The sequence below is a fragment of the Thamnophis elegans genome, chromosome 14 (assembly GCF_009769535.1).
Source record: "Thamnophis elegans isolate rThaEle1 chromosome 14, rThaEle1.pri, whole genome shotgun sequence".
NCBI classification, from domain to species: Eukaryota; Metazoa; Chordata; class Lepidosauria; order Squamata; family Colubridae; genus Thamnophis; species Thamnophis elegans.
This window is the reverse complement of record NC_045554.1, coordinates 26,158,083-26,171,370: the sequence shown is the minus strand read 5'-3', so window position 1 is coordinate 26,171,370 and position 13,288 is coordinate 26,158,083.

Sequence of the window (13,288 nt, the reverse complement as noted above, 5' to 3'; positions counted from 1 at the left end):
CTCCTCGCACCCTGGACATACATTGTTTCAACTCCTACCCTCAAAATGACGCCATGGAGCACTGCACACCAAGACAACTAGACACAAGGACAGTTTTTTTCCCCTGAACGCCACACTCTGCTAAACGAATAATGCCCTCACCACAGTCAAACCATTCACTAAGGCTGCATTACTATTACTTTTAGTCTTCACATTGTTCTATCACTCATTTCCTCCCACTTATGATTGTATGACTGTAACTTTGTGGCTTGTATCCTTACAATTTATATTGTTATTGATTGTTTCCTGATTGTTTATTTTGTACCCTATGACTATCATTAAGTCTTGTACCTTATGATTCTTGACTAATGCATCTTGTCTTTTTATATACACTGAGAGCATCTGCACCAAAGACAAATTCCTTGGGTGTCGAATCACACTTGGCCAATAAAGACTTCTATTCTATTCTGTTCTCTTCTCTTCTCTTCTATTCTATTCTTCATTCCATATTCTATTTGTATTCTATTCTCCCTCCTTCTCTTCTGTTTCCTTCCCTCCCTCCCTCCCTCCCTCCCTCCCTCCTTCCTTCCTTCCTTCCTCCTTCTCATCCCATCCCATCCCATACATCCATCCCATTCTCTGGGTCTGATCCTGTCTGCCAGTCATTTTAAAAAATACTTCTGACAGCGCTACCTCTTCGCTGCCAACTTCTTCCGTCAGTGGTCTCCTTTTGAAACTTAAAGTGAATAATGCATATTGGTCATAACAGTTCTGTGTCACCAACTTAAAGAACTAAGCCAGCCAAGAGGTTCTAAACAAGCATGACTTTTCCTTTTCAGATGAACGCAAAATTATTTAAGTCTCAAAGAATCCAGAAGGACATCTTCCAAGCTTCAGTGGCATCGTGATTGCTCTAGACTAGAGCATCAGGGAAATCTTTGCTCCTCCTGGTGAGGCATCAATTTTGGGAGAAGTAGGGAACGGAACTTCATTTTATTTCCCAGCAGTGTGATGTCAGGATAGCTGTTTGAAGCTGCCACAGCAAGAAGAGAAAGTTAGCACAGTATATACTATGTTTGACATATCTCTGAAGTACATTCCAAGATTTAATAAAATATGTAAAGCATTCTGTGCACAAAATCCTGTTTTCCAGCTTCGTAAACTAACAAAAGGAATAAAAAGCAGGGGATTATTTGCAAGCCAAACTCTTAATGCAGGTTTTTCACTGTTCTTACACACCCACACACCCCAGTCTTTGGCATGTCTCCTAGTGGGCATAAGATAGAAGTCAAAGCTTCTCTGGTTTGGGCAGTTGTGGGGCATGATCAAACTCTTTTTAGATGTCTGCAATAATAGAGGCTGATCATTGTCGTAGTATTTAATGGCTCAAAGAATCCTAAATGAATAGGAAGTCACAGAACATAGAATACAGAGTTGAAAGGAATCTTGGAGGTCTTCTAGTCCAGCCCCCTTCCCTGCTCAAGCAGGAGTACCTATACTATTTCAGAGAAGTGGTTGTCCAGTCTCTTCTTAAAAACTTCCAGTGTTGGAGCATTCACAACTTCTTTATATATGTATGCCTAGTATGCAATATAGCCCAGGTTCAAATCCCAGTAAAGGTATGGCTAGCTGATGAGAGCTAAATAGCTTGAAATAGATCTATACTAGTCTCCCTTTATTTATTTATCAGCACAAATAAACCACACACACACACACACACACACACACACACACACACATATATATATATATATATATATATATATATATATATATATTCAAACAAATACAAATCCTCCTTCTTTACATACTGTAGAAAGTGTATCAGTTGGTTACAAAAGGCTTTGTGCATCTCTTCCACCATCATCAATATAATTCATATTAACTCTAATATCTTAACTCGGATATTTATATATTACCATCATCATACCTCCACTTTTATTTGACTATGATTATTTAAATGTCCTTCATCATAAAATATACCAAGCTTTAATACATAACCACACACTGGCATTTCATTTACTTATTTATAAAATCCTCCATTAACATTAAATCCTCATATCCTATTCTAGCTAAACATCCATAATATTTAATACCAAATTTTCTAATCCTCTTTTCCAAACCCCTGTTTACCATTTACATCCAATTCCCTTATATTATACCCATACATATATGTAATTTATTATCATTATCCTTTCTTTCTTAACTATATCCTATATCATAACATTTCCCCCCCTAATAATTAAAACTTAGCTGTGTCTAATTTTGTTCTTTTTTATTGTTATTGTTATTAATAACCTTTATATATAGCCAAAAGAATTTCTAGCCTTCCCTTCACGGGTAACATTCAATATTCATATCCAATTATTACTTATCATAACACTAGACATTGCAGGCATTCACAACTTCTGAAGGAAAGCCGTTCCACTGATTAATGTTCTCACTGTCAGGAAATTCCTCCTTAGTTCGAGGTTGGCTCTCTCCTTGATTAGTTTCCACCCATTGCTTCTTCTGCCTTCAGGTCCTTTGGAGGTTAGGATAGATCAGTGATGGTGAACCTTTTCGGCACCAGTGCCCAAACTGGAACGCGGTGCCGGAGCCCAGAAACTCTGAGACCAGCCCTCTCTGTGGGGGTTCCACCACAAATGCGCGCCTACAAAAGCGCGCCTGACTAAACCGCGGTGATAAAGCGTGGTGACAAAACCGCGTGACGAATGAGCCCTAAAGCGCGCCGACAAAAGCGCGCCGACAGAAGCGCGCTGTAACGTAACCCTAAACCTAACCCTAACCTAAACCTAACCCTAAACCTAACCCTAAACCTAACCCTAAAACTAACCCTAAACCTAACCCTAAACCTTACCTTAAATTAAATCGCGCTTCTGTCGGCGTGCTGTTGTCGGCGCACTTTTGACATCGCGGTTTTAGCGCCGCGGTGTTGTCGGCGCGCTTATGACGTTCGCGCTTTTGTCGGGTCACGTCTGTGGGCACATGCATCTCGCACCTGGTCTTTTGGTTTCCAGCATGTGCATGCAGCTGGTCCCTTTACCAGAGTCCTGGAAACCCCGAAGACCAGCTGTCTGGTGTGTATGCATGTGCCAGAAACCAGAAGCAAGGTGGTATTTGGGTTTCTGGCACATGCATGTACGCCGCCAGCTGGTCTTCGCATGTGCCCAGAGCACTGGAAACCCAAAACCAGGTGGCTGGTGTGCATGCCACAATAAGGAAAAAACCAGAAGAGCAGCTGGCAAAGTGAGGGCTCTGCGTGGCAACTCTGGCATGGTATCCATAGGTTCACCATCAGGAGAGAGAGAGAGGGAGAGGGAGGGAGAGAGGAGAGGGAGGGAGGGAGAGAGAGAGAGAGAGAGAGGATGGTAGGTAGGTAGGTAGGTAGGTAGGTAGGTAGGTAGGTAGGTAGATGATACTTACAAGAGAGCCTATAAAGAGCAGGGGGGAATACTTTGAAGATATATGATAGAGAGAGACTATAGAATAGAGAGAGAGATGATACTGCAAATGATATCTATATGTCTATATCTATACCATCTATATCTTTATATCTATGTCATCTATATCTTTATATTTATGTCTATCTCTCTATCTTTATCTCTATCTCTATCTACACCATATGCATCTCTCTATCTCTCTATCTCTATCTTTATCTGTCTCTTTCTCTATCTCTCTCTCTCTATCTCTATCTTTATCTCTGTCTCTTTCTCTATCTCTCTATCTCTATCTATCTCTATCTTTGTCTCTGTCTCTATCTCTTTATCTCTCTATCTCTATCTTTATCTCTGTCTCTCTCTATCTCTCTATCTTTATTTCTGTCTCTTTCTCTATCTCTCTATCTCTATCTCTATCTATTTGTAAAGATGAGGACACTTAGTTTGCACTATCTGTATGTGTGCCTGTGCCTGGGCACACCACTTCCAAATAGCAGGAGCCAAGCCGTTAAGTTTTGGCAACTCTGGTCAGAGAAGAATCTCAAGAGTTTTGAAAGCGCTATTTAAGGGCACAATTCAGCTCCGAAGACAAGAAGTTGCCCATAGCTGCATCAGACCCATATATGTAGCATGTTTATGTCTACTCTTCTGCCAATAAAGCACTTAAGATAAGCTTTGCGCTCCTGGTGGCTGTTTTGGCACAACATGCTATGCTTGGTCCAATGTTTTCTTTACAGCTAAGTGTGTTGCATGCACGCAGCTCCTTCTCCTTGGGTTAGTTGACACTCCACCTTCCTTCTCCACGCATTCTGGGAGCCCACAGCAAGTTAGACCTTCCCGTGTGAGGCCAGTCTTTGAGTTGTCCACATCAGGGCAACATGACAGAACCCCCGTCTACATGCTGACCCGAAGGAAACACGTTAAGGTTTGTCTTGATAGCCTGGTTCATCCAGTGGACTCAGTCAAAGGCAGCTTTTCCGAACATGTGAAAACACAAATGATGACATCTGTAAGTAATGAATTTCAGAGAGTGTGAGAAAGAGTGAATCACAGAATCCTTCTTACTTACTTCCTTCCTCCTCCATTCCTCCTTTCCTTTCTTTCCTCCCTCCCTCCTTTCCTTCTTTCTTTCTTTCCTTTTTCCCCCTCCCTCCTTTCCCTCCTCCCTCCTCCCTCCCTCCTTTCCTTCCTTCTTTCCCCCTCCTCCCTTCCCCCTCCCTTTCCTTCCTTCATTATTTCTTTCCTTCCTCCCTTCCCCCCTCCCTCCCATCCTTCATTGTAAATGTTCCATGTAAATCAAATGATATTCCCATGTCATCCTATAATACGAGAAGGAGACATTTGAAAAGTTACTGATTTAATTCATTGGAATTAAATCAATAACTGTATAGGTAAAAGCCCGAACCTCTCCTATTATATCCCTAGAGCATTTAAAGTATTCTTTTCCTTGGGCCACTGGCAGTGTGTTGGTTCTTTAAGAGTTTGTATTTTTATTCTAAGCTTCCAAGGATTTCAGTGTGACTCCTATCAGTTTTCCAAAGATTTTATTTCGAATCAGCGGTTAATTCCCATCCAGGATAAACACATTGAATGTGGTGGCTTTGCACACAGCCCTTAAGCTACCAATTGACTCATCACTTAGGTTTGAGGTTTGAATCATAAACTTTCCTAATAGGAACTGTGGTCACACAGCTGCCCCAAATGTTAGGTGTGGTTGTTCCGATGCTACCATGTGGGTTTGAATTTAACGCAAGCAGAGCCATTCCCTAGAACAAAGAGCCATTTCTCTGGGCACAAGGAGATCCATTGCCTGTCACTCTTCCAGGTTCCGGGACACCAGCCAGCTGGTCTTCACATGTGCAGGAATGCCAGAAACTAGAAGAAGCCACCCGGTGTGCATGCGTGCATCAGGACGATGGTTGTGCTCTGGCCACCTGGTCTTCTGCTTTCTGGTGCACATGCGCACAAAAAGACCAGGTGGCCGGTGCACATGCGCACATCAGAAACTGGACGATCATCTTCTCGGCACATGCCTGCGCACCAGGCAGCTGCTTTTCCTGTTTCTGGCACATTTTCACACTCCCATTTCGGCACTGGGTGCTGAAAAGGTTCGCCAACACTGCCTTATAATCTGAATGAAACAATCCAACATTCAGTTGGATTTTTTAAAATGAGTTTAAATGAGTTTTATTGTTTTAAATGAGGTTTTATATTCTTTTTTAAAAAGTTTTTTATTAAACACACATTAAAACATTGGACACAGTGTAACCCTCCTGGCAAAGCCTTTGCCATACATACTAAGATATAAAGTTATACATTATAACCACCCTGCTTATTTACAATTGGTCTATTCAGTATTTACAAATATAAAAATATTGTATTTCCAACCATGAGGCTTTGTTTTTATCTTATACATTTTCACTGTTATAGTTTCAGATATAATTCTAATCTCCATTCTATAAATCTTAGTCCTTACTTTACTTATTTTGGGTCTTTCCTTTTTTTGTTCCAACCATCGATAAAATTTATCCCAGATCTTATAATATTCCGATTCTTCAATTCCCACTTCGATTTATCCATTTCAGCACAAATCAGAATTTTCCTAATCACTTCCTCTTCTTGTAGAATTTCCCAGTTTTTCCAGTTTTGGACAAAATCCATCCTTGCTGCCATAATAATATGTATTGTTAAGTAGATTACCCCCTTGTTATGTTTGAGATTTTTATATTCTGTAAGCTGCCTTGAGTTGCCATGGGCAAATAGGTGGCGATATAAATTCAATAAACAAACAAACAGGAACTGGGTATGTCTACTTTAATGAAAAGAAGGACTAGGGGAGACATGATAGCAGTCTTCCAATATCTCAGGGGTTGCCACAAAGAAGAGGGAGTCAAACTATTTTCCAAAGCACCTGAGGGCAGGACAAGAAGCAATGGGTGGAAACTAATCAAGGAGAGAAGCAACTTAGAATTGAGGAGAAATTTCCTGACAGTTAGAGCAATGAATCAGTGGAACAGAAATTGCCTCCAGAAGTTGTGAATGCCCCAACACTGGAAGTCTTTAAGAGGATGTTGGATAGCCATTTGTCTGAAACGGTATAGGGTTTCCTGCCTAGGCAGGAGGTTGGACTAGAAGACCTCCAGGGTCCCTTCCAACTCTGCTATTGTATTGTATTAAACAAATAAAACAAACAAATAAATAAATTCGGTTCACATCTGTTTACCCACAGGCTGGGTTTTTACCTTCCTCTTTATATTAAATCTCCTCCTCCATGTGGTATCTTACTTCTGATCTTGCAAAACCTCCAGATTTCTATCTCCCTGTGGCCTGAACCTCTGCCTTTTTCTCTCGCGCTACACCTCTACAATTTCCTTCCAGTTTGCTTTCCACCCACCGTTCTGACTTTTATTCCTCTGGTGTTTCGTTATTTTTTTCCCTCCTTCCCTCCTTTTATGTCTCTTCGAATCTGGTTCGAAGCAATGCTCCCATTTACAGACAGCCTTACAGAAAACCCCACGAGATTACATAAGTGTGATAAAATTATCTTTTAATACTTTCTGTTCCACCAAGCTTCGGGGGGAGGGGGGGCAGCTGCACGTAATCCTGTTGTTGTTGTTGTTTTCACAGCCCCCCTGCAGAGTAGATGAAAGCCAGAGAGAAAGTTGCAGAGTTTTAGAAAGTCAAAAGAGGGCAGGGTCTTCCATCTGGGGACCTCTGGCATTTTCTAAATGCTCGCCTTTTCTTCTTTCTCCAAGAATTTCAGAGGAAAAGACAAGAACTCCTTGGGCTTTTCCCCAGCAAGCAATATCAAAAAGCTAGGCTTTTTTCAGGTTTTATTCCAAGGATGGTAGTCCTCCAGTTACGATCCCCGTTGAGCTCTAAATTTATATGCTGCTAAGTAATACATCTGTTAAGTGAATGTTGCCCCATTTGATGACCTGTCTTGCCTTTCTTGCTCAGTGAATCCCTGCAGTTGTTAAGTGAGTAACACGGTTGTTAAGTGAATCTGGCTTCCCCTTTGACTTTGCTCACATGACTTTGGGACACTGCAATTGTCATAACTATGAGTCAGTTTTTGCCATCTGGCTTTTGATCATATCACCATGGGGATGCTGATGTAGGTACATGTACTCCTCACCTTTTTTCAGTTACGTTGTAACTTTGAATGGTCACTAAGTGAACTATTGTAAATCGAGGACTGCATTCCAGTTTTCCCCAATTGGTACATTCAAAGAGTTGGATCAATTCCTCCAATTCTATACTCCTGGGGATTATAAGAGTTGGCATCCAATACATCTGGACACAGTGGCTCAGTGGCAAAGACGCTGAGCTTGTCGATCAGAAAGGTCGGTTGTTCAGCGGTTCGAATCCCTAGAGCTGTGTAACTGAGTGAGCTCCCATTGGCAGAAGTCCCAGCTTCTGCCAACCTAGCAGTTCAAAAGCACGTAAAAAATGCAAGTAGAAAAATAGGAACCACCTTTGGTGGGCAGGGAACAGTGTTCCGTGCGCCTTCGGTGTTGAGTCATGCCAGCCACAAGACCATAGTCTTCGGACAGCGCTGGCTCTTTGGCTTTGAAACGGAGATGAGCACGGCCCCCTAGAGTCAGGAACGACTAGTACGTATGTGCTAGGGCAGTGTTTTTCAACCTTGGCGACTTTAAGTCCTGTGGACTTCAACTCCCAGAATCCCCCAGCCAGGGGGATTCTGGGAGTTGAAGTCCACAGGACTTAAAGTCGCTAAGGTTGAAAAACACTGTGCTAGGGGAACCTTTACCTTTACTTTTACATCTGGAAAGCATCAGGATGGGGAGAGCCACCTAGGGTTGTAAAAAAAACGGACGTCCTTGACTTATAACAGTTCATTTAGTGACCGTTCAAAGTTATAAGAGCTCTGGAAAAAGTGACTTATGACCTTTGCATGATCATGTGATCAAAAGTCAGACTTTTGGCAACTGATTCATAATTATGACCGTTGCAGTGTCCGGGGGTCATATTTTTTGCCACATTTTGACAAGCAAAGTCATTGGGGAAAACAGATTCACTTAACAACCGTGTGATTAATTTATCAACTGCAATGATTCACTTAACAAATGTGACAAGAAAAGTCATTAAATGGGGCAAAACTCACTTAACAAATTTCTCACTTAGGAACATAAATTCTGGGCTCAATTGTGGACGTAAGTTGAGGAGTACATGTACCTAGATCAGAAAACCTTAGCAAACCCCATGGACCGTCCACTAAAGTAGAACAGCAAAAGACAAAAGAAAAACCTTGAAAGAAAAATCTCGAAAAAAAGGGATTTTATAATCTTGCCCCAAAAGTGATGTAGAGATAGCAGGGATGTCAATTAGAAGTTGAACTGGAATAAGACTTTGATTCTTACTTTTTCCAGTAAATTTTGCTATGCTACTGAATCTGGATACAGCCACGTTCTCTGATCCAGGGTCATTTTTCCTGCAGGAATTCCTACAGATGTTGCTCCATGTGTTCATGGCATTTCCATCAGGGGAAAACCAGATGTTTCTGAGTCATTTGGTCATTTGTGGCTGGTCTTTTGTCGCCATCTAGTGGTCTTTCCCCTCCCATTCAGTTCCTTCTGAGGCTTTGTCAACAGATGGTAATATGGTACTTTTTAAATAGGAGGCGTGGTGGCCTAGTGGTTATGTCAATGGACTTGTCAACCGCAGATTGGCAGTTCGAGACTGCAGCACCTCACAATGGGGTGAGCTCCCATTCCTGACCCAGCTCCTGCCCACCTAGCAGTTCAAAAGCATGCAAAAAATGCCAATAAATAAGTACCATTTCAATGGGAAGGAAGGAACAGTGTTCTGTGCACTCTGCGTATATATTCATGCTGACCACATCAACAACACAGGCTTCCTCTGCTAAGAAACGGCGATGCAACTGCACAGGGGACAGTATTACTTAATACCTTAATACTTTACTTGCTTAATACTTACTTGCATTTAGACTAGAAAAACCAAAAGTACAAATATAGACTGGGTGAAACCAGGCTTAATAGCAGTGACTGAGAGAGGGATCTTGGAGTCTTAGTGGACAACCAGTTAAATGTGAGCTGGGTGTTTGCGGCAGCAGACAAAAAAACCAACGCAATCCTAAATCGCATTAACAGAGGGATACACTCAAGATCAAGGGAGGTACTAATACCACTCTATAAAGCCCTAGTAAAACCACACCTTCAGTACTGCATCTAGTTTTGGTCACTACATTATAAACAGAGATGTTGAGACTCTAGAAAAAGTGCAGAGAAGAGCAACCAAGAGAATTAGGGGACTGGAGGCTAAAACATACAAAGAACGGTTGCAGGAACTGGGCATGGCTAGTCTAGTGAAGAGAAGGACCAGGGGAGACAGGATAGCATCTTCCAATATTTGAGGGGCTGCCACAGAGAGGAGGGGGTCAAGCTATTCTCCAAAGCACCTGAAGGTCCAGATAAGGAATAATGGGTGGAAACTGACCAAGGAGAGATTCAACCTGGAAATAAGGAGGAATTTTCTGACAAGTGAGAACAATCAACCCATGGAACAGGTTGCCTTCGGAGGTTGTGGAAGCTTCATCACTGGAAGTTTTCAAGAAGAGACTGGACTGGAGTGTATTGTCTGAATCCATTTACTTATACAAAATAATAATAATTGTATTAATAATAGTAGTAGTAGTGATAATAGTAATGCTTACTTATATATAATAATCTTTCATCATTTATTTTTACATAGCAATGATCTTTTATCTTCTACCTCTTTTCTAACTACTGATAAAATAAGTCCCGTGTTGAAAAATATTCTCTTTCTTCCTTGTCTTTTATTTTTAATGTCAATCTATCCATCCCAGCACAGTCTAGTATTTTTCTAATTATATTTTCATCTGCAGGAGTGTCCTCATTTTTTTCAATATTGTGCAAACACAATTCTTGCTGCTGTCAGCATGTGTAATATTACAGATATGTATTTCCTTCATTATAAATTTCTGGTATTATACCTAACAAGAATATTGTGGCCAATGATTTTTGTGGTGCTGTTCGGTGTCGCTGTGAGATTAAGGATTTGGGATCATGCCGTTTGATTGATAGCTGCTGTTTCTGGATCCTGATTTTTAATCAATGTGATGTTTGTCTCACATAGAATTGGTTGCAATGGCTACAGTTGATTGGGTAAATGACATTGTTTGTTTCATCCTTCTGTATCTTGTCTTTGGTTCTAGATAATTTCTGGCAGAGGGTGGCTGTGGGTTTGTGGTCTATTGTTATTTCTAGTGGTTGGAGGATTCTGGCTGTCATTTCCTTTCCTTTTAGATTTTGATCTCAAGCTGGATGTGATGAAACCCAGTTCTTTAGTCATTTTTCATAGGATTTTGCCTCCAATGTTCTGGAAATCTTCCAAATAACATACATACAGCTGAAGGGACCTTGGAGGTCTTCTAGTCCAGCCCCCTGTCCTATACTATTTCAGACAAGTGACTGTATAGACTCTAGACGCTTTTTAAAAGCATCTAGTGATGAAGCACCCACAATTTCTGGTGGCAAGCTGTTCCACTGGTGAATTGTCCTCCCTGTTAGGAAGTTTCTCCTTAATTCCAGATTGCTTCTCTCCTTGATTAGTTTCCATCCATCGTTTCTTGGAAAAATAATTACCAGACGGGAAGAGGTGTAGCCTTAAAAAAAAAACTATAGAGAGATTTACTAGCTTTGCATGCTCATTCTAAGAATTTCGTGTCACAATAGTAGGTTCTAATACAGTGTTTCTCAACCTTGTCAACTTGAAGATGTCTGGACTTTAACTCCCAGAATTCCCCAGCCAGCATTCGCTGGAGTTGAAGTCCAGACATCTTCAAGTTGACAAGATTGAGAAACACTGTTCTAATACTTGAGGACGCGGTGGCTCAGTGGCTAAGACACTGAGCTTATCGATCAGAAAGGTCTGCAGAAAGATCAGCGGTTCAAATCCCTAGCGCCGCATATGGTAGTGAACTCCTGTTACTTATCCCAGCTTCTGCCAACCTAGCAGTTCGAAAGCATGTAAAAAATGGAAAGTAGAGAAATAGGGATCACCTTGGTGGGAAGGTAACAGTGTTCCGTGCGCCTTCAGCATTTAGTCATGCCGGCCACATGACCACGGAGATGTCTTTGGACAGCGCTGGCTCTTCGGCTTTGAAAGAGAGATGACCACCGCCTCTTAGAGTCAGGAATGACTAGCACATAGCAATAGCAATAGCAGACTTATATACCGCTTCATAGGGCTTTCAGCCCTCTCTAAGTGGTTTACAGAGTCAGCATATTGCCCCAACAATCCGGGTCTCATTTTACCCACCTCGGAAGGATGGAAGGCTGAGTCAACCCTGAGCCGTTTGAGATTTGAACAGCCGAACTGCTGAACTGCAGTCAGCTGAAGTAGCCTGCAGTGCTGCATTTAACCACTGCGCCACTGCGCCACCTCGGCTCTCATATTTGCTAGGGGAACCTTTACCTTTAATATTTGAGGGGTTGCCACAAAGAAGAGGGGGTCAATCTATTCCTCAAAGCAGTTGAAAGTAGGACAAAAAAACAATGGGTGGAAACTAATGGAGAGAAGCAACCTAGAAGTAATAGCTATAATAACAGCCCTTAGACTTATATACTGCTTCATAGTGTTTCACAGTCCTGTCTAAGCGGTTTACAGAGTCAGCACCCCCAACAATCTGGGTGCTGAGGAGAAATTTCCTGTCAGTGGGAATCATTAACTTGTAGAACAGAAGTGGCCTTCAGAAGTTGTGGCTGCTCCATCACTGGAGGCCTTTAAGAAGAGACTGGACAGCCACTTGTCTGAAATGGTATAGGGTCTCCTGCTTGAGCAGCGGGTTGGACTAGAAGATCTCCAAGGTCCTTTCCCTCTTATTCTGTCATTCTGTTATCCAAGAAGAACTTTGAGGGGAGAGGGAAGGGACATCATTTATACAGATCTTTTTTTAAAAAAAAATCAAGCAGAAATATTTTTCAAAACCCAGTTTTCTCCTTGGCTCCTTTGGGATATGTTATTGCTTCCTTTCCCATTACAATACAATTGGCTGATTGATTTGGCTTAGGGGGTTGGACTCTGTGAGGCCCCTGGTGCAGAGGTGATATTCAGCAGAATCTGACCGGTTCTGGTGAACCGATAGTGGAAATTTTGAGTAGTTCGGAGAACCAGCAAATGCCACTTCTGGCTGGCCCAGCCCCATCTATTCTCTGCCTCCCGAGTCCCAGCTGATCGGCTGGGTCTTCTTCTGTTGCCCTCCACAGGAGAATGGAGCTGGTAAGCAGGCTAGTGGGGTGGGGAGAAGGATTTTGCAGTAACCTTCCCTGCCACGCACATCAAGTCATGCCATCAAGCCACACAACCCCCCCAAAAAAAATCAGTAGTAAAAATATTTGAATCCCACCACTGTCCTGGTGCTCTCTGAGCTTGGATGTTTTCTTGCAGACATTTCATGACCTAACTAGGTTCCATCCTCAGTGTTAGTAGGAAGTGGGGTTGGCTCTCTATTGATATACCAGTGGCTTGCCCTGTCTGCGATGGTGGGAGTGTTCTGGGTCTTGATTAGGCCATTGTGAAACCTGTGAGAAAGGCATTAAAAGAACACAAGACAAACTATAGAGAGATGTTTTCTTATATAATGGAGAATTCAGAATTTGTAGAAGTATAGAGACTTGAAAAGGGGGTTTCAAAAGAAGATATTATTTGTCTGACAGATACAGATCTTACGAATGAAGGCAAACTATATGTGTGCCAGAATAATCTTGCAGGAGCCAATCTGGGTTGGTCACTGGAACCAGAGACTGGACTGGACTGGAATAGAACAGAATAGAACAGACCATAGAACACAACAGAGCAGAACA